This window comes from Drosophila mauritiana, unplaced genomic scaffold (genome assembly GCF_004382145.1).
Source record: "Drosophila mauritiana strain mau12 unplaced genomic scaffold, ASM438214v1 U_290, whole genome shotgun sequence".
Classification (NCBI taxonomy): domain Eukaryota; kingdom Metazoa; phylum Arthropoda; class Insecta; order Diptera; family Drosophilidae; genus Drosophila; species Drosophila mauritiana.
Genome location: NW_022881428.1, coordinates 5,223 through 32,953, shown reverse-complemented (window position 1 = coordinate 32,953; position 27,731 = coordinate 5,223). Strand labels below are relative to the sequence as shown.

The following is a 27,731-nucleotide window of genomic DNA, read 5'->3' as shown; positions in this document are numbered from 1 at the left end:
CCGCGGAGCCAAGTCCCGTGTTCTATAGAACTGAGAAACAAATTTGTACGGATAATAATATACTTTATTGTATGTAACCAATATAAACATAATCCGAAATAAATATTTCGAATAATGCGGGAGGTCGGCAACCACTGCCTACCTATAGTAGTTTTTGAACCCGCTGTCCTCAAAGCGGGTATTTTCAATTCCGTTTGCCACCCAACATACGGGCTATTCTCTTATATATTAAGAGATTATAGGAACATTTCATTTTTTTCCATTATTCATATATAATATGATTATTTTTCCCTTATACATATAATAATTAATCATTTTCATATGTATATTATTTAATTTACTCATATTATTGCCAAAATCATATGAATACATAAGTTTTGAACAATATGAGAGGTCGGCAACCACTGCCTACCTATAGTAGTTTTTGAACCCTCTGTCGTAATTCCGGTCGTTTACACTACTATACCCTCTCACTATAATGGCTTTTTACTAAGAGAATGTGGGATTTTCAGCATTTTTTCCCTTATACATATAATAATTAATCATTTTCATATGTATATTATTTAATTTACTCATATTATTGCCAAAATCATATGAATACATAAGTTTTGAACAATATGAGAGGTCGGCAACCACTGCCTACCTATAGTAGTTTTTGAACCCTCTGTCGTAATTCCGGTCGTTTACACTACTATACCCTCTCACTATAATGGCTTTTCTCTATAATACTAAGAGAATGTGGGATATTTTCAGCATTTTTTCCCTTATACATATAATAATTAATCATTTTCATATGTATATTATTTAATTTACTCATATTATTGCCAAAATCATATGAATACATAAGTTTTGAACAATATGAGAGGTCGGCAACCACTGCCTACCTATAGTAGTTTTTGAACCCTCTGTCGTAATTCCGGTCGTTTACACTACTATACCCTCTCACTATAATGGCTTTTCTCTATATACTAAGAGAATGTGGGATATTTTCAGCATTTTTTCCCTTATACATATAATAATTAATTTTTCATATGTATATTATTTAATTTACTCATATAATTGCCAAAATCATATGAATACATAAGTTTTGAACAATATGAGAGGTCGGCAACCACTGCCTACCTATAGTAGTTTTTGAACCCTCTGTCGTAATTCCGGTCGTTACACTACTATACCCTCTCACTATAATGGCTTTTCTATATACTAAGAGAATGTGGGATATTTTCAGCATTTTTTCCCATATTATAATTATTTTAATTTACTCATATAATTGCCAAAATCATATGAATACATAAGTTTTGAACAATATGAGAGGTCGGCAACCACTGCCTACCTATAGTAGTTTTTGAACCCTCTGTCGTAATTCCGGTCGTTTACACTACTATACCCTCTCACTATAATGGCTTTTCTCTATAATACTAAGAGAATGTGGGAATATTTCAGCATTTTTTCCCCTACATATATAATTAATAATTTTCATATGTATATTATTTAATTTACTCATATAATTGCCAAAATCATATAAATACATAAGTTTTGAACAATATCAGAGGTCAGCAACGGTCTTTCCTCTATAATACTAAGATAATATGGGAATATTTTCAGCATTTTTTCCCTTATACATTTATACATATAATAATTAATCATTTTCATATGTATATTATTTAATTTACTCATATTATTGCCAAAATCATATAAATACATAAGTTTTGAACAATATCAGAGGTCAGCAACGGTCTTTCCTCTATAATACTAAGATAATGTGGGAATATTTCATCATTTTTTCCTTTATACATTTATACATATAATATTTAATCATTTTATATGTATTTATTTAATTTACTCATATAATTGCCAAAATCATATAAATACATAAGTTTTGAACAATATCAGAGGTCGGCAACGGTCTTTCCTCTATAATACTAAGATAATATGGGAATATTTCAGCATTTTTTCCCTTATACATATAATAATTAATCATTTTCATATGTATATTATTTAATTTATAAAAATCCTATGAAGACATAAGAGAATACAATATGAGAGGTCGGCGCAACCATAATATAGTAGTTGATGACGAGGTGTTTGGCAACTTGATACAATTCTTTAAAAAGTCTTTATATTAATTATATGATAGGGACAATATCATATGCGTCACTAAATTGATGACGAGGTGTTTGGCAACGTGACACAAATCATTAAAGTCTTTATATTAATTATATGATAGAGACAATATCATATTAAATTGATGACGAGGTCACTTTAAAGTCTTTGATAGGGACAATATCATATGCGTCACTAAATTGATGACGAGGTTTGGCAACTTGACACAATTCATTAAAGTCTTTATATTAATTATATGATCAATATCATATGCAAATTGATGACGACAACTTTATATGATAGACTACAGGGATTAAAACCGATTGAACCCGATATTCAATCATATGCGTCACTAAATTGATGACGAGGTATTTGGCACTTGATACAATTCTTAAAGTTTTTATATCAAAAATTATATGATAGGGACAATATCATATGCGTCACTAAATTGATGACGAGGTGTTTGGCAACTTGACACAATTCATTAAAGTCTTTATATTAATTATATGATAGAGACAATATCATATGCGTCACTAAATTGATGACGAGGTATTTGGCAACTTGATATAATTCTTTAAAGTCTTTATATCAAATCAATATCATATGCGTCACTAAATTGATGACGAGGTGTTTGGCAACTTGACACAATTCATTAAAGTCTTTATATTAATTATATGATAGGGACAATATCATATGCGTCACTAAATTGATGACGAGGTATTTGGCAACTTGATAAATTCTTAAAGTCTTTATATCAAAATTATATGATAGGGACAATATCATATGCGTCACTAAATTGATGACGAGGTGTTTGGCAACTTGACACAATTCATTAAAGTCTTTATATTAATTATATGATAGGGACAATATCATATGCGTCACTAAATTGATGACGAGGTATTTGGCAACTTGATACAATTCTTTAAAGTTTTTATATCAAAAATTATATGATAGGGACAATATCATATGCGTCACTAAATTGATGACGAGGTGTTTGGCAACTGACACAATCATTAAAGTCTTTATATTAATTATATGATAGAGACAATATCATATGCGTCACTAAATTGATGACGAGGTATTTGGCAACTTGATAGAATTCTTTAAAGTCTTTATATCAAAAATTATATGATAGGGACAATATCATATGCGTCACTAAATTGATGACGAGGTGTTTGGCAACTTGACACAATTCATTAAAGTCTTTATATTAATTATATGATAGAGGACCCTTGGTCCAATATCATATGCGTCACTAAATTGATGACGAGGTATTTGGCAACTTGATACAATTCTTTAAAGTTTTTATATCAAAAATTATATGATAGGGACAATATCATATGCGTCACTAAATTGATGACGAGGTGTTTGGCAACTTGACACAATTCATTAAAGTCTTTATATTAATTATATGATAGGGACAATATCATATGCGTCACTAAATTGATGACGAGGTATTTGGCTTGATACAATTCTTTAAAGTTTTTATATCAAAAATTATATGATGCGTCACTAAATTGATGACGAAACACAATTCATTAAAGTCTTTATATCAATATCATATGCGTCACTAAATGATGACGACAACTTGAGGATAGGGTCACTAAATTGATGACAACTTGACACAATTCATCACGGGATTCATATGCGTCACTAAATTGATGACGAGGTATTTGGCAACCGATAGGACAATATCATATGCGTCACTAAATTGATGACGAGGTATTTGGCAACTTGATATAATTCTTTAAAGTCTTTATATCAAAAATTATATGATAGGGACAATATCATATGCGTCACTAAATTGATGACGAGGTGTTTGTTTGGCTACAGGAAAAATCATTTATTTATCGAATCATCAAGCAAAGGATAAGCTTCAGTGGATCGCAGTATGGCAGCTGCTCAACCACTTACAACACCTTGCCTGTTACAAAAGTCGTTTACAATTGATTCTAGGCTTTGTCATTGTATTAAATAATGCTTTTATATGTAACTAGCGCGGCATCAGGATCGAAGATCCTCCTAATTTACTATGTTACAAATTACATGGCATCACATCCATTGTCGTTTATAAAATAAATTATAAACTTTAAATGGTTTAGAAGCCATACAATGCAAATTGCCCCTTATTTATCATTGCAGTCCAGCACGGATACGACCTTAGAGGCGTTCAGGCATAATCCAACGGACGTAGCGTCATACCACTGTTCGCTCGAACAAGTATTGTGCCATTGGTCCGTACCTGCGGTTCCTCTCGTACTACGCAGGAATGCTGTCGCAACAACGTTTTGTCATTAGTAGGGTAAAACTAACCTGTCTCACGACGGTCTAAACCCAGCTCACGTTCCCTTGCATGGGTGAACAAACGCTTGGAATTTTGCTTCACAATGATAGGAAGAGCCGACATCGAAGGATCAAAAAGCGACGTCGCTATGAACGCTTGGCCGCCACAAGCCAGTTATCCCTATGGTAACTTTTCTGACACCTCTTGTTAAAAACTCTTTAAACCAAAAGGATCGATAGGCGAGCTTTTGCTGTCCCTGTGTGTACTGAACACCGAGATCAAGTCAGCATTTGCCCTTTTGCTCTATGTGTGGTTTGTCCGCACTGAGCTGGCCTTGGGACACCTCCGTTATTTTGAGAGATGTACCGCCCCAGTCAAACTCCCTACCTGGCAATGTCCTTGAATTGGATCATACCTGAGTAATTGGAGTTATACCAAATTTTCAAATCAAAAATACATAAATGCATCGTTTTATTAAAGAATTTGTTTGCGATTATATAACAAACTCGTGATACTTTGATCAAGAAGCTTGCATCAAAACCCAATACCATAAGATATAATAAATATATCCGTATAATGGCTAGGAAATGATACACGTTCCATTTAATCAAGTAAGTAAGGAAACAATAAGAGTAGTGGTATTTCATTGACGATACCAACCGAGGTCTAATATCTCCCACTTATTCTACACCTCTTATGTCTCCTTACACTGCCAGATTAGAGTCAAGCTCAAAAGGGTCTTCTTTCCCATTATTCAAGCCCGTTCCCTTGGCTGTGGTTTCGCTAGATAGTAGATAGGGACAGTAGGAATCTCGTTAATCCATTCATGCGCGTCACTAATTAGATGACGAGGCATTTGGCTACCTTAAGAGAGTCATAGTTACTCCCGCCGTTGACCCGCGCTTACTTGAATTTCTTCACTTTGACATTCAGAGCACTGGGCAGAAATCACATTGTGTCAACACCCGCTAGGGCCATCACAATGCTTTGTTTTAATTAGACAGTCGGATTCCCCAAGTCCGTGCCAGTTCTGAATTGATTGTTAATTGATAATCGTTATAATTGATAAGAACTAATTGGTTTAACCCAAATAGTATTCTTAAAAATTTAGCAAGAAAGTTCCACAATTGGCTACGTAACTAAACTATCCGGGAACAAGTAACTAACATAAATGCTAGAAACTCTATTTACCCAGAAGCACATAAACCATGTTATTGTTTCCCAATCAAGCCCGACTATCTCAATCTTCAGAAATCCTTATCCCGAAGTTACGGATCTAATTTGCCGACTTCCCTTACCTACATTATTCTATCGACTAGAGACTCTTCACCTTGGAGACCAGCTGCGGATATTGGTACGGCCTGTTGAGAAGTTTGCGTGTCCCCACCATAAATTTCAAGGTCCGAGGAGAAAATATCGACACAACAGTATATGTCATGCTCTTCTAGCCCATCTACCATATCTCTCTGCGAAAGACTTCCATGGTAGTACGGCTATAAAACAGAAAAGAAAACTCTTCCGATATCTCTCGACGGCTTCTTTATGGTCGTTCCTGTTGGATGAGCACGAGGCCCATATTTAACAACGGATACTCAACAGGTTACGGAATTGGAACATTCCCTTTCGTTCAAAATTATTCAAGTGTATTATATTCGCTTTGTTATATACATTTTTGTTTTACTTGAATTTTCGGCTTTCGCCTGACTAACGTGACAACCACGCCTTCAGTCCTCCAAGGTCTCATTCGATTATTTGCTACTACCACCAAGATCTGTACCAATGGCAGCTCCATGCACTTACGCCAAACACTTCTACGCATACCATTGTACCTTCCTACTCACTAAAGTTTCAAAATTTATATCACAAGTAATATAAATCATCTACTTTAGCGGTAATATACACAACTTAAGCGCCATCCATTTTAAGGGCTAGTTGCTTCGGCAGGTGAGTTGTTACACACTCCTTAGCGGATTTCGACTTCCATGATCACCGTCCTGCTGTTTTAAGCAACCAACGCCTTTCATGGTATCTGCATGAGTTGTTAATTTGGGCACCGTAACATTACGTTTGGTTCATCCACAGCGCCAGTTCTGCTTACCAAAAGTGGCCCACTGGGCACATTATATCATAACCTTGAACTTCATATCAAGAAAGTTAAGGTTCTTACCCATTTAAAGTTTGAGAATAGGTTAAGATCGTTTCGACCCTAAGGCCTCTAATCATTCGCTTTACCAGATAAGATTATTTTATATAATATTAAAATGCACCAGCTATCCTGAGGGAAACTTCGGAAGGAACCAGCTACTAGATGGTTCGATTGGTCTTTCGCCCCTATACTCAATTCTGACAATCGATTTGCACGTCAGAACTGTTTCGGTCTTCCATCAGGGTTTCCCCTGACTTCAACCTGATCAAGTATAGTTCACCATCTTTCGGGTCACAGCATATATGCTCAAGGTACGTTCCAGTTAGAGGCATAAATAATATAAATATACATTATACATAACTATATAGAACGCCCCGGGATTGTGTTAATTAGCTATAAATAGCTAAAAAACTAATCCCATTATTAGTCAAGTTAATTACGCTATTAGGTTTACATCCCAATAACTTGCACATATGTTAGACTCCTTGGTCCGTGTTTCAAGACGGGTCCCGAAGGTATCCTGAATCTTTCGCATTGTTAATCATACAAGAGCATATAATAAACACAAAAATCAATGATAATTATGCCATTATATAATTCCGAAAAATTAACGCTCTGTAATAATATAAATCTATCAGCACTTTATCAAATTAATAACATTTATTCTGTGTTAAAATGCAAGCAATTTAATTGGAATAAACTATAAGTTATATTTTATGATAAATTTGGGATATGCTAATAGATTACAATGTCCTATATGGAAAAAATGCACATTATTTTAATAATATTATTTAAATATTACAATTTTAATGATGAATTTTCCATAACGGATATTCAGGTTCATCGGGCTTAACCTCTAAGCAGTTTCACGTACTGTTTAACTCTCTATTCAGAGTTCTTTTCAACTTTCCCTCACGGTACTTGTTTACTATCGGTCTCATGGTTATATTTAGTTTTAGATGGAGTTTACCACCCACTTAGTGCTGCACTATCAAGCAACACGACTCTTTGGAAACATCATCTAGTAATCATTAACGTTATACGGGCCTGGCACCCTCTATGGGTAAATGGCCTCATTTAAGAAGGACTTAAATCATTAATTTCTCATACTAGAATATTGACGCTCCATACACTGCATCTCACATTTGCCATATAGACAAAGTGACTTAGTGCTGAACTGTTTTCTTTTCGCTCGCCGCTACTAAGAAAATCCTTGTTAGTTTCTTTTCCTCCCCTAATTAATATGCTTAAATTCAGGGGGTAGTCCCATATGAGTTGAGGTTGTATATATAACTATTTTTTGCCATAAATTCTTTATATATAAATGATAAAACAATCAATTAAATTCGTTATAAATAGTTCCAATAGTTCTTGTAAGCAAAGTTATTTTTTATCCATTTAACGAACCAACGAAGAATAATAACAAAACCAAGATTTTTCTTTTTCCGAATCATTAATAAGAGACAATTCTAGATGAAAAATATTTCAATTTTTTATGCTAGACATTTCTCAGTATTATTTGATTGAAAAAGAAAATATTTCTCTTCGTTTTTCACATTCAAATGTGAGATAATGTTTTTCATTTCTTTTTAATATTATGAATAAAATCATTATTTAATCCAATAATATACCATATGCTTATAAAAATTTATAAACAACTTAATTAGCATAGTCTTACAACCCTCAACCATATGTAGTCCAAGCAGCACTATAAAATTAATTAAAGTACATAACAGCATGGACTGCGATATGCGTTCAAAATGTCGATGTTCATGTGTCCTGCAGTTCACACGATGACGCACAGTTTGCTGCGTTCTTCATCGACCCATGAGCCGAGTGATCCACCGCTTAGAGTTTTATAATTCATTTTTATATAATATCAATATTGTTTTTATTGAAAGAAATTAAAAATACACCATTTTACTGGCATATATCAATTCCTTCAATAAATTTATTTTTATACCTAAAAATAAATGTTGCGATATGTCTTAGTTTCATATAAGCATTATGTATCATAAAAATCTGGTTATGGTTTGCTATTTTGGGTGACACATACTGCAAAATTTATATAAAACATTAACCTGATGGATGACAGGTACAAACATTGTATATTTTAGGTTGTTGCATTAGCCAACGTATGCTCATAACATAGATGAACAATACATATTCGCAACGCGTGTATATTATGGTCCATATACACACACACTTATTTTGAATACCACATTCAAAATTATTTTAATTTTAATTCGACTTCTACTTTCAAATTTTGTTCAGTTTCTTCGATTTCCATTTTCGAGAATTTGTTTTTATAGGAAACGCCATTGTTGTAGTAGGTACTGCCACAAATACGCACAACAACATTAATAATGTTAAAGTCTTTTTATGAGGTTGCCAAGCCCCATATAAAATAAAAGCCATCTTCATTTTATTTTGACTTTAACTTTTGATTTCCGTGGAATCATTTTGTAATTTTTTATTTTGGTAAATTGTATTTATTTGTATTATAACAAATGTTTATTAACGATAAGGATATTATACAATAATGATCCTTCCGCAGGTTCACCTACGGAAACCTTGTTACGACTTTTACTTCCTCTAAATAATCAAGTTCGGTCAACTTTTGCGAAACAACCGTAACACGCAAGGCGTCACAGTGATCACGTCCGGAGACCTCACTAAATAATTCAATCGGTAGTAGCGACGGGCGGTGTGTACAAAGGGCAGGGACGTAATCAATGCGAGTTAATGACTCACACTTACTGGGAATTCCAAGTTCATGTGAACAGTTTCAGTTCACAATCCCAAGCATGAAAGTGGTTCAGCGGTTTACCCGGACCTCTCGGTCTAGGAAATACACGTTGATACTTTCATTGTAGCGCGCGTGCAGCCCAGGACATCTAAGGGCATCACAGACCTGTTATTGCTCAATCTCATTATTGCTAGACGCAATTTGTCCATTTAAGAAGCTAGTGTCCTTATAATGGGACAAACCAACAGGTACGGCTCCACTTACATAAACACATTCAAACACAATAAACATTTTACTGCCACCATGAATGAAGGCTACATAAGCTTCAGCACCATAATCCTGAAGATATCTATTTAATATTTTGAGTCTCGTTCGTTATCGGAATTAACCAGACAAATCACTCCACGAACTAAGAACGGCCATGCACCACCACCCATAGATTCGAGAAAGAGCTATCAATCTGTCTTACACACTTATGTTCGGACCTGGTAAGTTTTCCCGTGTTGAGTCAAATTAAGCCGCAGGCTCCACTCCTGGTGGTGCCTTCCGTCAATTCCTTTAAGTTTCAGCTTTGCAACCATACTTCCCCCGGAGCCCAAAAGCTTTGGTTTCCCGGGAAGCGACTGAGAGAGCCATAAAAGTAGCTACACCCAATTGCTAGCTGGCATCGTTTATGGTTAGAACTAGGGCGGTATCTGATCGCCTTCGAACCTCTAACTTTCGTTCTTGATTAATGAAAACATCTTTGGCAAATGCTTTCGCTTAAGTTAGTCTTACGACGGTCCAAGAATTTCACCTCTCGCGTCGTAATACTAATGCCCCCAAACTGCTTCTATTAATCATTACCTCTTGATCTGAAAACCAATGAAAGCAGAACAGAGGTCTTATTTCATTATCCCATGCACAGAATATTCAGGCATTTGAAGCCTGCTTTAAGCACTCTAATTTGTTCAAAGTAAAGAATTTCACCTCTCGCGTCGTAATACTAATGCCCCCAAACTGCTTCTATTAATCATTACCTCTTGATCTGAAAACCAATGAAAGCAGAACAGAGGTCTTATTTCATTATCCCATGCACAGAATATTCAGGCATTTGAAGCCTGCTTTAAGCACTCTAATTTGTTCAAAGTAATAGTACCGGCCCACAATAACACTCGTTTAAGAGCACTAGTGCAGGTTTTTAAATAGGAGGAACATATGAAAAAATACAAGTATTTAATCACATATAAGAACTCCACCGGTAATACGCTTACATACATAAAGGTATAGTACTAACCACAATTGTAAGTTGTACTACCCGTATGAAGCACAAGTTCAACTACGAACGTTTTAACCGCAACAACTTTAATATACGCTATTGGAGCTGGAATTACCGCGGCTGCTGGCACCAGACTTGCCCTCCAATTGGTCCTTGTTAAAGGATTTAAAGTGTACTCATTCCAATTACAGGGCCTCGGATATGAGTCCTGTATTGTTATTTTTCGTCACTACCTCCCCGAGCTGGGAGTGGGTAATTTACGCGCCTGCTGCCTTCCTTAGATGTGGTAGCCGTTTCTCAGGCTCCCTCTCCGGAATCGAACCCTGATTCCCCGTTACCCGTTGCAACCATGGTAGTCCTAGATACTACCATCAAAAGTTGATAGGGCAGACATTTGAAAGATCTGTCGTCGGTACAAGACCATACGATCTGCATGTTATCTAGAGTTCAACCAATATAACGATCTTGCGATCGCTTGGTTTTAGCCTAATAAAAGCACATGTCCCATAAGGTTCATGTTTTAATTGCATGTATTAGCTCTAGAATTACCACAGTTATCCAAGTAACTGTTAACGATCTAAGGAACCATAACTGATATAATGAGCCTTTTGCGGTTTCACTTTTAATTCGTGTGTACTTAGACATGCATGGCTTAATCTTTGAGACAAGCATATAACTACTGGCAGGATCAACCAGAATAATGTTTTTCCTTCATATTCCATTCATATATTTTGAATCGAAATAAGCAATATAATAGATATATAGATATATAGATTTTTCACTTTATATAATTCCATGATTTTTATTATATTGAATAAAATTCAATATTTCGCCTTTGGGTAAAATTTTAAATATATAAGTAAAAAAATCCATTCGATTACGGCCATTTTTATATAGCATTCGTAATCCATATTTTCATTTTTAATTTATACTTGTTTTACCAATATAACAAGAATTTCATCTAATTATTGTAATATATATATTTCTATAATTTTATCTTTTTATACATACATATTTCATTATAAAATATCATTTTATTTCCAACATACATAATTATTGTATCCACACATGTACAATTTTTGTTTAACCAATATAAATATTAAGTTAAATCATTTGCATTTTGAAGATAAATTTAAAATTTATCTCTTTTCATATATATCTCTGGTAATATATAACATAAAACCAAGCGCATATGATAATATTTCCACATTTAATATATAATTTTATATTTCTTTCATAAGAATCCATATTTGTATTATACCGTAACGATATAATAATCCAACTATACGGCAGGTAATAAATTAATATTTGCCTGCCTCCAAAAATTAACGATAATATATGGAAACGATTTGTTATTCTATATATAATAGAAACTTGACTTTTGTTTCAACGATATTATCTATAAAGCGTATATTCCTATTATCCGCGGAGCCAAGTCCCGTGTTCTATAGAACTGAGAAACAAATTTGTACGGATAATAATATACTTTATTGTATGTAACCAATATAAACATAATCCGAAATAAATATTTCGAATAATGCGGGAGGTCGGCAACCACTGCCTACCTATAGTAGTTTTTGAACCCGCTGTCCTCAAAGCGGGTATTTTCAATTCCGTTTGCCACCCAACATACGGGCTATTCTCTTATATATTAAGAGATTATAGGAACATTTCATTTTTTTTCCATTATTCATATATAATATGATTATTTTTTCCCTTATACATATAATAATTAATCATTTTCATATGTATATTATTTAATTTACTCATATTATTGCCAAAATCATATGAATACATAAGTTTTGAACAATATGAGAGGTCGGCAACCACTGCCTACCTATAGTAGTTTTTGAACCCTCTGTCGTAATTCCGGTCGTTTACACTACTATACCCTCTCACTATAATGGCTTTTCTCTATAATACTAAGAGAATGTGGGATATTTTCAGCATTTTTTCCCTTATACATATAATAATTAATCATTTTCATATGTATATTATTTAATTTACTCATATTATTGCCAAAATCATATGAATACATAAGTTTTGAACAATATGAGAGGTCGGCAACCACTGCCTACCTATAGTAGTTTTTGAACCCTCTGTCGTAATTCCGGTCGTTTACACTACTATACCCTCTCACTATAATGGCTTTTCTCTATAATACTAAGAGAATGTGGGATATTTTCAGCATTTTTTCCCTTATACATATAATAATTAATCATTTTCATATGTATATTATTTAATTTACTCATATTATTGCCAAAATCATATGAATACATAAGTTTTGAACAATATGAGAGGTCGGCAACCACTGCCTACCTATAGTAGTTTTTGAACCCTCTGTCGTAATTCCGGTCGTTTACACTACTATACCCTCTCACTATAATGGCTTTTCTCTATAATACTAAGAGAATGTGGGATATTTTCAGCATTTTTTCCCTTATACATATAATAATTAATCATTTTCATATGTATATTATTTAATTTACTCATATTATTGCCAAAATCATATGAATACATAAGTTTTGAACAATATGAGAGGTCGGCAACCACTGCCTACCTATAGTAGTTTTTGAACCCTCTGTCGTAATTCCGGTCGTTTACACTACTATACCCTCTCACTATAATGGCTTTTCTCTATTATACTAAGAGAATGTGGGATATTTTCAGCATTTTTTCCCTTATACATATAATAATTAATAATTTTCATATGTATATTATTTAATTTACTCATATAATTGCCAAAATCATATGAATACATAAGTTTTGAACAATATGAGAGGTCGGCAACCACTGCCTACCTATAGTAGTTTTTGAACCCTCTGTCGTAATTCCGGTCGTTTACACTACTATACCCTCTCACTATAATGGCTTTTCTCTATAATACTAAGAGAATGTGGGAATATTCAGCATTTTTTCCCCTATACATATAATAATTAATAATTTTCATATGTATATTATTTAATTTACTCATATAATTGCCAAAATCATATGAATACATAAGTTTTGAACAATATGAGAGGTCGGCAACCACTGCCTACCTATAGTAGTTTTTGAACCCTCTGTCGTAATTCCGGTCGTTTACACTACTATACCCTCTCACTATAATGGCTTTTCTCTATAATACTAAGAGAATGTGGGAATATTTCAGCATTTTTTCCCCTATACATATAATAATTAATAATTTTCATATGTATATTATTTAATTTACTCATATAATTGCCAAAATCATATAAATACATAAGTTTTGAACAATATCAGAGGTCAGCAACGGTCTTTCCTCTATAATACTAAGATAATATGGGAATATTTCAGCATTTTTTCCCTTATACATTTATACATATAATAATTAATCATTTTCATATGTATATTATTTAATTTACTCATATTATTGCCAAAATCATATAAATACATAAGTTTTGAACAATATCAGAGGTCAGCAACGGTCTTTCCTCTATAATACTAAGATAATGTGGGAATATTTCATCATTTTTTCCTTTATACATTTATACATATAATATTTAATCATTTTATATGTATATTATTTAATTTACTCATATAATTGCCAAAATCATATAAATACATAAGTTTTGAACAATATCAGAGGTCGGCAACGGTCTTTCCTCTATAATACTAAGATAATATGGGAATATTTCAGCATTTTTTCCCTTATACATATAATAATTAATCATTTTCATATGTATATTATTTAATTTACTCGTATAATTGCCAAAATCCTATGAAGACATAAGAGAATACAATATGAGAGGTCGGCGCAACCATAATATAGTAGTTGATGACGAGTGTTTGGCAACTTGATACAATTCTTTAAAAAGTCTTTATATTAATTATATGATAGGGACAATATCATATGCGTCACTAAATTGATGACGAGGTGTTTGGCAACGTGACACAATCATTAAAGTCTTTATATTAATTATATGATAGAGACAATGCGTCACTAAATTGATGACGAGGTATTTGGCAACTTGATAGAATTCTTTAAAGTCTTTATATCAAAAATTATATGATAGGGACACTACGACGAGTGCAGACGTGCCTGCGGATCGACAGCAAATTGTTAGCAAATTGTTCACAGTTGTAAGTCCCGTTACTTGTGCCCAGCCACTTCGCGTCGCGTGATCTTGTCGCGCGTTTTGATTGGCCCAGCCAACGTACCTAACGGTAGTTCGCACTAACACCATCGCACACCCGAGTGTGCGTGTTATCAGCGCAAAAAACCCAGTGCTCGAAGCAGCGGTATAATTGCAAAGCAGCAGCCACGTGCTGCCTGGCTCACCGGCTTACGGTGCCCAGCTTCCCCCCCCCCCCCCCTCCTCACTCCTTATCAACTTTGGAGAAGATGGACTGGCAGGCCCCCCGCGCACCCACAAGCTTGGAACAACACCACGCAAAAAGGCTCTGAGAACACGCAAGAGCAGCTCCAGCAGCGAGGAAGCACTCGCATACAGACCGGGCGAGATAAAGCGAAAACGCGCAAAGAAAGCACAGGGAGGAAGCTGGAAGATAAGCCAAGCACTAGCGCAGCTCTGCGCAAGAAGCTCGCCAACAACGCCTTCGCTTTACTCTCGACCGAAGAAGACGAGTACGACCAAGAGAGCTCTGATGACGAACCCGGACCTAAAGACGATTCCAAGCCCAAGACCCCCGAGAAACCAAAGCCCACCCCGAAGACCATCAAGCCACCTCCGATTTTTATCCCCGATGTGACCAACATCTCGGCACTCGTCAAGATGATCACGACTCTTGTAGGCCCGAAGAACAATTTTTACCTACAAGACCGTGAATGCAACAACGTACGTGTCATGATGCCGGACAAAGAGTCCTATACAGCTCTGGCGTCTCCAACTTGTGGCCCAAAACAAGAGGCATCGGACTTTCCAGCCGAAAGATGAACGTGCATACAAGGTTGTCATCAAAGGACTCCACCACTCCACCGATCGTGAGGAAATCATTGAAGACCTTCGCAGACAAGGGCACGCTGTTAGAGATCTGCACAATCCCATTGGCAGAAGAACTAAAGAACCGCTGGGAATATTCTTCGCCAACCTGGAGCCTTCCAGCAACAACAAAGACGTCTACCAAGTCAAGCGGATCTGCAGGTCGGTAGTAACCATTGAACCGCCGCAGAAGTTCAACGACGTGCCTCAATGCTTCAGGTGCCAAGGATTCGGTCATACACAGCGTTACTGCTTCCTGGAATACCGATGTGTAAAGTGTGGAGGCCCTCACGAATCGAGGGCATGTGAGAAGAGGGAGGACGACAAAGCGTGCTGCTTCCACTGCCAGGCGGACCATCCTGCGTCTTTCAAGGGATGCCCTGCATACAAAAGGGCCAAAGCACTCGCTGCTCCGAAAACAAGGCCCGTCGCTAATGCTAACAAGGCGCCGCCCGTGGCATCACCAAACGTCACCTCTGGCAGGAGCTACCGAGACGCCCTCAACGGAGTGCACGCAGCACCGCAGAATCCCACAACCCCAGTCCAAACCCAAACAGAAACCCCACACTCCGGTCAGATAGAAGCGATGTTCGCTCGCATGGAAGGAATGATGGAAAGGATGATGGAGCGCATGTTCACCCAGATGACACAGCTGGTGGCCACCATTCTCAACAGCAAGTCATGCAACTAAAGCTCCACCTAGTCGTCTGGAATGCGAACGGCCTGCAGAACAGCAAGGCCATAGTCGAGCACCATCTGAAGACCCACCAGATCGATATCCTACTCGTAGCCGAAACCCACTTCTCCCCCAGATCCCACTTTAATATCAGCGGATATGACCTCATCCATGCAGACCATCCTTCTGGCAGAGCACGCGGTGGAGCAGCCATCCTCATCAGGAGCGGTATTCAATACCTAGAGCTGCCCGCGTTTCAGCAAGACTGGGCACAATGTCCTGTCATCAGGATTGTCAGCCCGCAAGGAGATTTAGACATTGGAGCGGTCTACTTTCCCCCCAGATACCGCATAACAGCATCTCACCTCAGTGAGTTCTTCGAGCATTTTGGGCCCCGCTTCATAGCAGCTGGAGATTATAACGCCAAACATTCTTGGTGGGGATCGCGCGCCAACAACCCCAAAGGGAAAACTCTGTTTGGGTACCTGCAACGCCACCGACTGGACTGCCACTCCACTGGCGAGCCCACTCACTGGCCAACGAATCCCCTCAAGACTCCAGACCTACTGGACTTTGCTGTGTCGAAAGGCATAGGGCATGCGAAGATCAGCTGCACAACAAATGCTGATCTCCTGTCAGACCACTGTGCAATAAACGTGCTAATCAACACGCCAGTCCTCAGGAAAACCCCGCTCAGAAGGCTCACTGGAAAATATACCGACGCCGCCAAGTTCGCGTCCTGGATGCTCTCCACCGTCAATCCGAACCCCATCCTCAACACACCCAGGAACATTGATGAAGCTATCGGGAATCTCACCAGGCAGATGCAAAACGCTGCGGAATTCGCAAGCCCACCGCCACCAAAGACTGCGAGAACACCTAGCAGGGACCTCCACCTCTGGTCCCCGGAAATTGCGGCACTCGTGACTGAGAAGAGGCGTCTCAGGAGAGTTTGGTTCTTGACGCGCAATCCAAGAGACAAAACAGCGCTCAATCACGCCACAAAGGAGTTGAAGGACAAGATCTCCAGCCTACGCCAGGACTCCTTCCTCAGATTCCTCGAGGAACTCTCTCCCGGGGACCCAGACCACAATCTGTGGAACGTCACCCGCCACATTAAACGACCAGCCAAAAAGGTTTCCGCAGTGCGCAAAGCAGATGGATCCTGGTGCCGTTCGGATGCTGAAAGAGCAGAAGCTTTCGCCGAACACCTTTACAACGCCTTCTCTCCGTTCGACTGCTGCACTGCCGAAGAACATGCTGAAACAGCCCGGTTTCTCAATAGCCCAAGCTCTCCCGGTCCCCCGTTGGAACCAGTCGACCCTGAGGAAGTTGCGCAGGAGATTGCTCTACTGAAGAACAACAAATCTCCAGGCCTGGATCGTATAGATGCGGCGGCCCTAAAAATGCTCCCATTCCGCTGCACACAAATGCTGGCCAGCATTTACAACAGCTGCTTCCGGCTAGGGTACTTCCCGGAAGAGTGGAAAAGAGCAGAGGTTATTGTCCTCCTCAAGCCTGGTAAGCCTGAAGCCAATCTCGCCTCCTATCGTCCGATTAGTTTGCTGGCAATCCTCTCCAAAATACTCGAAAGAGTATTTTTGCGCAGAGTATTGCCAGTACTGGATGAGGCTGGTTTGATCCCCGATCACCAGTTTGGCTTCAGGCGCTCCCACGGAACACCAGAGCAATGCCACCGGCTAGTCGAACGGATCCTCGAGGCATTCGAGCAAAAGAAATACTGCTGCGCTGTAATGCTCGACGTGAAGCAGGCATTCGACAGAGTTTGGCATCCTGGACTCCTCCATAAACTCAAATCCTACCTCCCAAGCCCCCATTTTACCCTCCTCAAATCCTACACTGAGGGAAGAGCATTCCAAGTCAGATGCGGAAGTGCAATAAGCCTACCCAGACTGATCAGAGCTGGAGTTCCGCAAGGCAGTGTGCTCGGACCAATACTGTACACCCTTTACACCGCAGACCTTCCCATAATCCCCTCCAGGAACCTAACTATAGCGACTTATGCAGATGACACGGCTTTCCTCGCCTCCTCATCCGACCCACGAGAAGCCTCCGAAACAATCCAAAGGCAAATGGACGCGCTACATCCCTGGCTCAGCAGGTGGAACATCGTAGTGAACGCGGAAAAATCTACCCAAACAACATTTGCACTAAGGAGAGGAGACTGCCCACCGGTCACGCTAAACGGAGTCATCATTCCCAACGCACCCGCACCCAAGTACCTAGGACTTACCCTGGACCGCAGGCTCACTTGGCGTCCCCACATCGTCAGCAAACGCATACAGGCCGATGCGCGTCTGAGGCAGATGCATTGGCTTATTGGGAGAGGGTCCAAGCTAAGGCAGAACCACAAAATCCTGGTGTACAAGGCAATTCTCAAGCCCATCTGGACCTACGGGATACAGCTATGGGGCACGGCAAGCCACACGAATCGCCTGCGTATACAGCGGTTCCAGAATAGGTGCTTGAGAATTGCCTGTAATGCGCATCCCTACCACGAGAATGTCGCCATACATAGGGAACTTGGAATCCCACAAGTCGCTGATGAAATCTCCAGGCTCAGCGAGAGATACCTGAAAAGGCTCGAAAACCACCCTAACCACCTCGCCACCAACCTGTTAGACAATAGCCAAACAAGCAGACGTCTCATGAGGAGACACCCTCTCGATCTTCCACAACAATAGACAACACATATAAAACCCGCCACAAATACATGTACAATAGTATCCCTTAAGCTAATGTTCCCCCGCAAAACCATTTAATTATTGTCCACTAGGACAGATTTTAAATAAAAAAACGCACGCTAAAAAAAAAAAAAAAAAAAAAAAAAAAACTAAATTGATGACGAGGTGTTTGTTTTTATATAATTATATGATAGGGACAATATCATATGCGTCACTAAATATGACATATTATTTAAATCGATATCATCAAAGCATATCAGATAGATATCATATGCTTCAGGTGGATCGAATCAGTATGGGATCAGCTGCTCAACCACTTACAACACCTTGCCTGTTACAAAAGTCGTTTACAATTGATTCTAGGCTTTGTCATTGTATTAAATAATGCTTTTATATGTAACTAGCGCGGCATCAGGTGATCGAAGATCCTCCTAATTTACTATGTTACAAATTACATTGGCATCACATCCATTGTCGTTTATAAAATAAATTATAAACTTTAAATGGTTTAGAAGCCATACAATGCAAATTGCCCCTTATTTATCATTGCAGTCCAGCACGGATACGACCTTAGAGGCGTTCAGGCATAATCCAACGGACGTAGCGTCATACCACTGTTCGCTCGAACAAGTATTGTGCCATTGGTCCGTACCTGCGGTTCCTCTCGTACTACGCAGGAATGCTGTCGCAACAACGTTTTGTCATTAGTAGGGTAAAACTAACCTGTCTCACGACGGTCTAAACCCAGCTCACGTTCCCTTGCATGGGTGAACAATCCAACGCTTGGTGAATTTTGCTTCACAATGATAGGAAGAGCCGACATCGAAGGATCAAAAAGCGACGTCGCTATGAACGCTTGGCCGCCACAAGCCAGTTATCCCTATGGTAACTTTTCTGACACCTCTTGTTAAAAACTCTTTAAACCAAAAGGATCGATAGGCCGAGCTTTTGCTGTCCCTGTGTGTACTGAACACCGAGATCAAGTCAGCATTTGCCCTTTTGCTCTATGTGTGGTTTCTGTCCGCACTGAGCTGGCCTTGGGACACCTCCGTTATTATTTGAGAGATGTACCGCCCCAGTCAAACTCCCTACCTGGCAATGTCCTTGAATTGGATCATACCTGAGTAATTGGAGTTATACCAAATTTTCAAATCAAAAATACATAAATGCATCGTTTTATTAAAGAATTTGTTTGCGATTATATAACAAACTCGTGATACTTTGATCAAGAAGCTTGCATCAAAACCCAATACCATAAGATATAATAAATATATCCGTATAATGGCTAGGAAATGATACACGTTCCATTTAATCAAGTAAGTAAGGAAACAATAAGAGTAGTGGTATTTCATTGACGATACCAAACCGAGGTCTAATATCTCCCACTTATTCTACACTCTTATGTCTCCTTACACTGCCAGATTAGAGTCAAGCTCAAAAGGGTCTTCTTTCCCCGCTAATTATCCAAGCCCGTTCCCTTGCTGTGGTTTCGCTAGATAGTAGATAGGGACAGTAGGAATCTCGTTAATATCCATTCATGCGCGTCATAATTAGAATGACGAGGCATTTGGCTACCTTAAGAGAGTCATAGTTACTCCCGCCGTTGACCCGCGCTTACTTGAATTTCTTCACTTTGACATTCAGAGCACTGGGCAGAAATCACATTGTGTCAACACCCGCTAGGCCATCACAATGCTTTGTTTTAATTAGACAGTCGGATTCCCCAAGTCCGTGCCAGTTCTGAATTGATTGTTAATTGATAATCGTTATAATTGATAAGAACTAATTGGTTTAACCCAAATAGTATTCTTAAAAATTTTAGCAAGAAAGTTCCACAATTGGCTACGTAACTAAACTATCCGGGGAACAAGTAACTAACATAAATGCTAGAAACTCTATTTACCCAGAACGAGCACATAAACCATGTTATTGTTTCCCAATCAAGCCCGACTATCTCAATCTTCAGAGCCAATCCTTATCCCGAAGTTACGGATCTAATTTGCCGACTTCCCTTACTACATTATTCTATCGACTAGAGACTCTTCACCTTGGAGACCAGCTGCGGATATTGGTACGGCCTGTTTGAGAAGTTTGCGTGTCCCCACCATAAATTTTCAAGGTCCGAGGAGAAAATATCGACACAACAGTATATGTCATGCCTCTTCTAGCCCATCTACCATATCTCTCTGCGAAAGACTTCCATGGTAGTACGGCTATAAAACAGAAAAGAAACTCTTCCGATATCTCTCGACGGCTTCTTTATGTCGTTCCTGTTGCCAGGATGAGCACGAGGCCATATTTAATAACAAACGGATACTCAACAGGTTACGGAATTGGAACCGTATTCCCTTTCGTTCAAAATTATTCAGTGTATTATATTCGCTTGTTTATATAGTTAGGCATTTTTGTTTTACTTGAAAATTTTCGGCTTTCGCCTTGAACTTAGGACCGACTAACTCGTGATCAACCACTGTTCACACGAAACCCTTCTCCACTTCAGTCCTCCAAGGTCTCATTCGATTATTTGCTACTACCACCAAGATCTGTACCAATGGCAGCTCCATGCAGGCTTACGCCAAACACTTCTACGCATACCATTGTACCTTCCTACTCACTAAAGTTTCAAAATTTATATCACAAGTAATATAAATCATCTACTTTAGCGGTAATGTATAGGTATACAACTTAAGCGCCATCCATTTTAAGGGCTAGTTGCTTCGGCAGGTGAGTTGTTACACACTCCTTAGCGGATTTCGACTTCCATGATCACCGTCCTGCTGTTTTAAGCAACCAACGCCTTCATGGTATCTGCATGAGTTGTTAATTTGGGCACCGTAACATTACGTTTGGTTCATCCCACAGCGCCAGTTCTGCTTACCAAAAGTGCCCACTGGGCACATTATATCATAACCTTGAACTTCATATCAAGAAAGTTAAGGTTCTTACCCATTTAAAGTTTGAGAATAGGTTAAGATCGTTCGACCTAAGGCCTCTAATCATTCGCTTTACCAGATAAGATTATTTTATATAATATTAAAATGCACCAGCTATCCTGAGGGAAACTTCGGAAGGAACCAGCTACTAGATGGTTCGATTGGTCTTTCGCCCCTATACTCAATTCTGACAATCGATTTGCACGTCAGAACTGTTTCGGTCTTCCATCAGGGTTTCCCCTGACTTCAACCTGATCAAGTATAGTTCACCATCTTTCGGGTCACAGCATATATGCTCAAGGTACGTTCCAGTTAGAGGCATAAATAATATAAATATACATTATACATAACTATATAGAACGCCCCGGATTGTGTTAATTAGCTATAAATAGCTAAAAAACTATCCCATTATTAGTCAAGTTAATTACGCTATTAGGTTTACATCCCAATAACTTGCACATATGTTAGACTCCTTGGTCCGTGTTTCAAGACGGGTCCCGAAGGTATCCTGAATCTTTCGCATTGTTAATCATACAAGAGCATATAAAACACAAAAATCAATGATAATTATGCCATTATATAATTCCGAAAAATTAACGCTCTGTAATAATATAAATCTATCAGCACTTTATCAAATTAATAACATTTATTCTGTGTTAAAATGCAAGCAATTTAATTGGAATAAACTATAAGTTATATTTTATGATAAATTTGGGATATGCTAATAGATTACAATGTCCTTATATGGAAAAAATGCACATTATTCTTAATAATATTATTTAAATATTACAATTTTAATGATGAATTTTCCATAACGGATATTCAGGTTCATCGGGCTTAACTCTAAGCAGTTTCACGTACTGTTTAACTCTCTATTCAAGTTCTTTTCAACTTTCCCTCACGGTACTTGTTTACTATCGGTCTCATGGTTATATTTAGTTTTAGATGGAGTTTTACCACCCACTTAGTGCTGCACTATCAAGCAACACGACTCTTTGGAAACATCATCTAGTAATCATTAACGTTATACGGCCTGGCACCTCTATGGGTAAATGGCTCATTTAAGAAGGACTTAAATCATTAATTTCTCATACTAGAATATTGACGCTCCATACACTGCATCTCACATTTGCCATATAGACAAAGTGACTTAGTGCTGAACTGTTTTCTTTTCGCTCGCCGCTACTAAGAAAATCCTTGTTAGTTTCTTTCCTCCCCTATTAATATGCTTAAATTCAGGGGTAGTCCCATATGAGTTGAGGTTGTATATATAACTATTTTTGCCATAAATTCTTTATATATAAATGATAAAACAATCAATTAAATTCGTTATAAATAGTTCCAATAGTTCTTGTAAGCAAAGTTATTTTTTATCCATTTAACGAACCAACGAAGAATAATAACAAAACCAAGATTTTCTTTTTCCGAATCATTAATAAGAGACAATCTAGATGAAAAATATTTCAATTTTTTATGCTAGACATTTCTCAGTATTATTTGATTGAAAAAGAAAATATTTCTCTTCGTTTTTCACATTCAAATGTGAGATAATGTTTTTCATTCTTTTTTAATATTATGAATAAAATCATTATTTAATCCAATAATATACCATATGCTTATAAAAAATTTATAAACAACTTAATTAGCATAGTCTTACAACCCTCAACCATATGTAGTCCAAGCAGCACTATAAAATTAATTAAAGTACATAACAGCATGGACTGCGATATGCGTTCAAAATGTCGATGTTCATGTGTCCTGCAGTTCACACGATGACGCACAGTTTGCTGCGTTCTTCATCGACCCATGAGCCGAGTGATCCACGCTTAGAGTTTTATAATTCATTTTTATATAATATCAATATTGTTTTTATTGAAAGAAATTAAAAATACACCATTTACTGGCATATATCAATTCCTTCAATAAATTTATTTTTATACCTAAAAATAAATGTTGCGATATGTCTTAGTTTCATATAAGCATTATGTATCATAAAAATCTGGTTATGGTTTGCTATTTTGGGTGACACATACTGCAAAATTTATATAAAACATTAACCTGATGGATGACAGGTACAAACATTGTATATTTTAGGTTGTTGCATTAGCCAACGTATGCTCATAACATAGATGAACAATACATATTCGCAACGCGTGTATATTATGGTCCATATACACACACACTTATTTTGAATACCACATTCAAAATTATTTTAATTTTAATTCGACTTCTACTTTCAAATTTTGTTCAGTTTCTTCGATTCCATTTTCGAGAATTTGTTTTTATAGGAAACGCCATTGTTGTAGTAGGTACTGCCACAAATACGCACAACAACATTAATAATGTTAAAGTCTTTTTATGAGGTTGCCAAGCCCCACATATAAAATAAAAGCCATCTTCATTTTATTTTGACTTTAACTTTTGATTCCGTGGAATCATTTTGTAATATTTTTATTTTGGTAAATTGTATTTATTTGTATTATAACAAATGTTTATTAACGATAAGGATATTATACAATAATGATCCTTCCGCAGGTTCACCTACGGAAACCTTGTTACGACTTTTACTTCCTCTAAATAATCAAGTTCGGTCAACTTTTGCGAAACAACCGTAACACGCAAGGCGTCACAGTGATCACGGTCCGGAGACCTCACTAAATAATTCAATCGGTAGTAGCGACGGGCGGTGTGTACAAAGGGCAGGGACGTAATCAATGCGAGTTAATGACTCACACTTACTGGGAATTCCAAGTTCATGTGAACAGTTTCAGTTCACAATCCCAAGCATGAAAGTGGTTCAGCGGTTTACCCGGACCTCTCGGTCTAGGAAATACACGTTGATACTTTCATTGTAGCGCGCGTGCAGCCCAGGACATCTAAGGGCATCACAGACCTGTTATTGCTCAATCTCATTATTGCTAGACGCAATTTGTCCATTAAGAAGCTAGTGTCCTTATAATGGGACAAACCAACAGGTACGGCTCCACTTACATAAACACATTCAAACACAATAAACATTTTACTGCCACCATGAATGAAGGCTACATAAGCTTCAGCACCATAATCCTGAAGATATCTATTTAATATATTTGAGTCTCGTTCGTTATCGGAATTAACCAGACAAATCACTCCACGAACTAAGAACGGCCATGCACCACCACCCATAGATTCGAGAAAGAGCTATCAATCTGTCTTACACACTTATGTTCGGACCTGGTAAGTTTTCCCGTGTTGAGTCAAATTAAGCCGCAGGCTCCACTCCTGGTGGTGCCCTTCCGTCATTCCTTTAAGTTTCAGCTTTGCAACCATACTTTCCCCGGAGCCCAAAAGCTTTGGTTTCCCGGGAAGCGACTGAGAGAGCCATAAAAGTAGCTACACCCAATTGCTAGCTGGCATCGTTTATGGTTAGAACTAGGGCGGTATCTGATCGCCTTCGAACCTCTAACTTTCGTTCTTGATTAATGAAACATCTTGGCAAATGCTTTCGCTTAAGTTTAGTCTTACGACGGTCCAAGAATTTCACCTCTCGCGTCGTAATACTAATGCCCCAAACTGCTTCTATTAATCATTACCTCTTGATCTGAAAACCAATGAAAGCAGAACAGAGGTCTTATTTCATTATCCCATGCACAGAATATTCAGGCATTTGAAGCCTGCTTTAAGCACTCTAATTTGTTCAAAGTAATAGTACCGGCCCACAATAACACTCGTTTAAGAGCACTAGTGCAGGTTTTTAAATAGGAGGAACATATGAAAAAATACAAGTATTTAATCACATATAAGAACTCCACCGGTAATACGCTTACATACATAAAGGTATAGTACTAACCACAATTGTAAGTTGTACTACCCGTATGAAGCACAAGTTCAACTACGAACGTTTTAACCGCAACAACTTTAATATACGCTATTGGAGCTGGAATTACCGCGGCTGCTGGCACCAGACTTGCCCTCCAATTGGTCCTTGTTAAAGGATTTAAAGTGTACTCATTCCAATTACAGGGCCTCGGATATGAGTCCTGTATTGTTATTTTTCGTCACTACCTCCCCGAGCTGGGAGTGGGTAATTTACGCGCCTGCTGCCTTCCTTAGATGTGGTAGCCGTTTCTCAGGCTCCCTCTCCGGAATCGAACCCTGATTCCCCGTTACCCGTTGCAACCATGGTAGTCCTAGATACTACCATCAAAAGTTGATAGGGCAGACATTTGAAAGATCTGTCGTCGGTACAAGACCATACGATCTGCATGTTATCTAGAGTTCAACCAATATAACGATCTTGCGATCGCTTGGTTTTAGCCTAATAAAAGCACATGTCCCATAAGGTTCATGTTTTAATTGCATGTATTAGCTCTAGAATTACCACAGTTATCCAAGTAACTGTTAACGATCTAAGGAACCATAACTGATATAATGAGCCTTTTGCGGTTTCACTTTTAATTCGTGTGTACTTAGACATGCATGGCTTAATCTTTGAGACAAGCATATAACTACTGGCAGGATCAACCAGAATAATGTTTTTCCTTCATATTCCATTCATATATTTTGAATCGAATAAGCAATATAATAGATATATAGATATATAGATTTTTCACTTTATATAATTCCATGATTTTTATTATATTGAATAAAATTCAATATTTCGCCTTTGGGTAAAATTTTAAATATATAAGTAAAAAAATCCATTCGATTACGGCCATTTTTATATAGCATTCGTAATCCATATTTTCATTTTTAATTTATACTTGTTTTTACCAATATAACAAGAATTTCATCTAATTATTGTAATATATATATTTCTATAATTTTTATCTTTTTATACATACATATTTCATTATAAAATATCATTTTATTTCCAACATACATAATTATTGTATCCACACATGTACAATTTTTGTTTAACCAATATAAATATTAAGTTAAATCATTTGCATTTTGAAGATAAATTTAAAATTTATCTCTTTTCATATATATCTCTGGTAATATATAACATAAAACCAAGCGCATATGATAATATTTCCACATTTAATATATAATTTTATATTTCTTTCATAAGAATCCATATTTGTATTATACCGTAACGATATAATAATCCAACTATACGGCAGTAATAAATTAATATTTGCCTGCCTCCAAAAATTAACGATAATATATGGAAACGATTTGTTATTCTATATATAATAGAAACTTGACTTTTGTTTCAACGATATTATCTATAAAGCGTATATTCCTATTATCCGCGGAGCCAAGTCCCGTGTTCTATAGAACTGAGAAACAAATTTGTACGGATAATAATATACTTTATTGTATGTAACCAATATAAACATAATCCGAAATAAATATTTCGAATAATGCGGGAGGTCGGCAACCACTGCCTACCTATAGTAGTTTTTGAACCCGCTGTCCTCAAAGCGGGTATTTTCAATTCCGTTTGCCACCCAACATACGGGCTATTCTCTTATATATTAAGAGATTATAGGAACATTTCATTTTTTTTCCATTATTCATATATAATATGATTATTTTTCCCTTATACATATAATAATTAATCATTTTCATATGTATATTATTTAATTTACTCATATTATTGCCAAAATCATATGAATACATAAGTTTTGAACAATATGAGAGGTCGGCAACCACTGCCTACCTATAGTAGTTTTTGAACCCTCTGTCGTAATTCCGGTCGTTTACACTACTATACCCTCTCACTATAATGGCTTTTCTCTATAATACTAAGAGAATGTGGGATATTTTCAGCATTTTTTCCCTTATACATATAATAATTAATCATTTTCATATGTATATTATTTAATTTACTCATATTATTGCCAAAATCATATGAATACATAAGTTTTGAACAATATGAGAGGTCGGCAACCACTGCCTACCTATAGTAGTTTTTGAACCCTCTGTCGT

General features: G+C 37.3%; 4 non-coding genes and 2 pseudogenes across 4 annotated transcripts; all 6 read right to left on the bottom strand.

The window, feature by feature from the left end:
* Nucleotides 1-3,953: 3,953 nt before the first annotated feature.
* On the bottom strand, nucleotides 3,954-7,817 carry LOC117149697. Its single transcript, XR_004460461.1, has one exon. It is a non-coding gene; the product is annotated as a large subunit ribosomal RNA (ribosomal RNA).
* A 393-nt stretch (nucleotides 7,818-8,210) lies between these two features.
* Nucleotides 8,211-8,389, bottom strand: LOC117149688. The gene has a single exon (XR_004460456.1). It is a non-coding gene; the product is annotated as a 5.8S ribosomal RNA (ribosomal RNA).
* A 684-nt stretch (nucleotides 8,390-9,073) lies between these two features.
* On the bottom strand, nucleotides 9,074-11,239 carry LOC117149692 (annotated as a pseudogene).
* Nucleotides 11,240-19,133: 7,894 nt separating this feature from the next.
* On the bottom strand, nucleotides 19,134-23,080 carry LOC117149695. The gene has a single exon (XR_004460459.1). It is a non-coding gene; the product is annotated as a large subunit ribosomal RNA (ribosomal RNA).
* Nucleotides 23,081-23,471: 391 nt separating this feature from the next.
* LOC117149689 lies at nucleotides 23,472-23,649 on the bottom strand (annotated as a pseudogene).
* Nucleotides 23,650-24,333: 684 nt separating this feature from the next.
* On the bottom strand, nucleotides 24,334-26,325 carry LOC117149693. Its single transcript, XR_004460458.1, has one exon. It is a non-coding gene; the product is annotated as a small subunit ribosomal RNA (ribosomal RNA).
* Nucleotides 26,326-27,731: the final 1,406 nt, after the last annotated feature.